The sequence below is a fragment of the Etheostoma spectabile genome, chromosome 21, assembly GCF_008692095.1.
Source record: "Etheostoma spectabile isolate EspeVRDwgs_2016 chromosome 21, UIUC_Espe_1.0, whole genome shotgun sequence".
NCBI lineage: Eukaryota > Metazoa > Chordata > Actinopteri > Perciformes > Percidae > Etheostoma > Etheostoma spectabile.
In genome coordinates, this window is record NC_045753.1 from 19,376,989 (window position 1) to 19,377,361 (window position 373).

The 373-nt window shown below is 39.1% G+C and overlaps 1 protein-coding gene across 4 annotated transcripts in view; it reads left to right on the forward strand.

Annotated features, from left to right (window-relative positions):
* The window catches only part of svild (supervillin d), a 50,516-nt gene that overhangs the window by 18,317 nt on the left and 31,826 nt on the right, over nt 1–373 (forward strand). The window lies entirely within an intron of this gene.

Consider the following 373-nt stretch of genomic DNA (forward strand, 5'->3'; position numbering starts at 1 on the left):
AGCACCAATAGTCAACACTACAATATTGTTGCGGTATCGATATTGAGTTATTTGGTCAAAAATATCGTGAAACTTGATTTTCTCCATATTGCCCAGCTCTAAGTTAAAGTAAACTCACCATTGTATTTCTGCTTTAACACAGTATACAGATTACAAAAACTCTACACTGCTCCTCACAGTTGGCTAATATTCACATTCGTGCAGACTTTGGCCATTGGCCATTACAAGGTCAAAGGCCCATCCAATAAGCTCTCAGCAGCTATTTGAGATGGATGAAAACACTTATGGAAAAGTCAGTGAACTTAAGTGGAGGTTTTTCCATCTCTTGAGTTTTTCCTTGCTCTCTCTCTCTCTCTCTCTCTCTCTCTCTCTC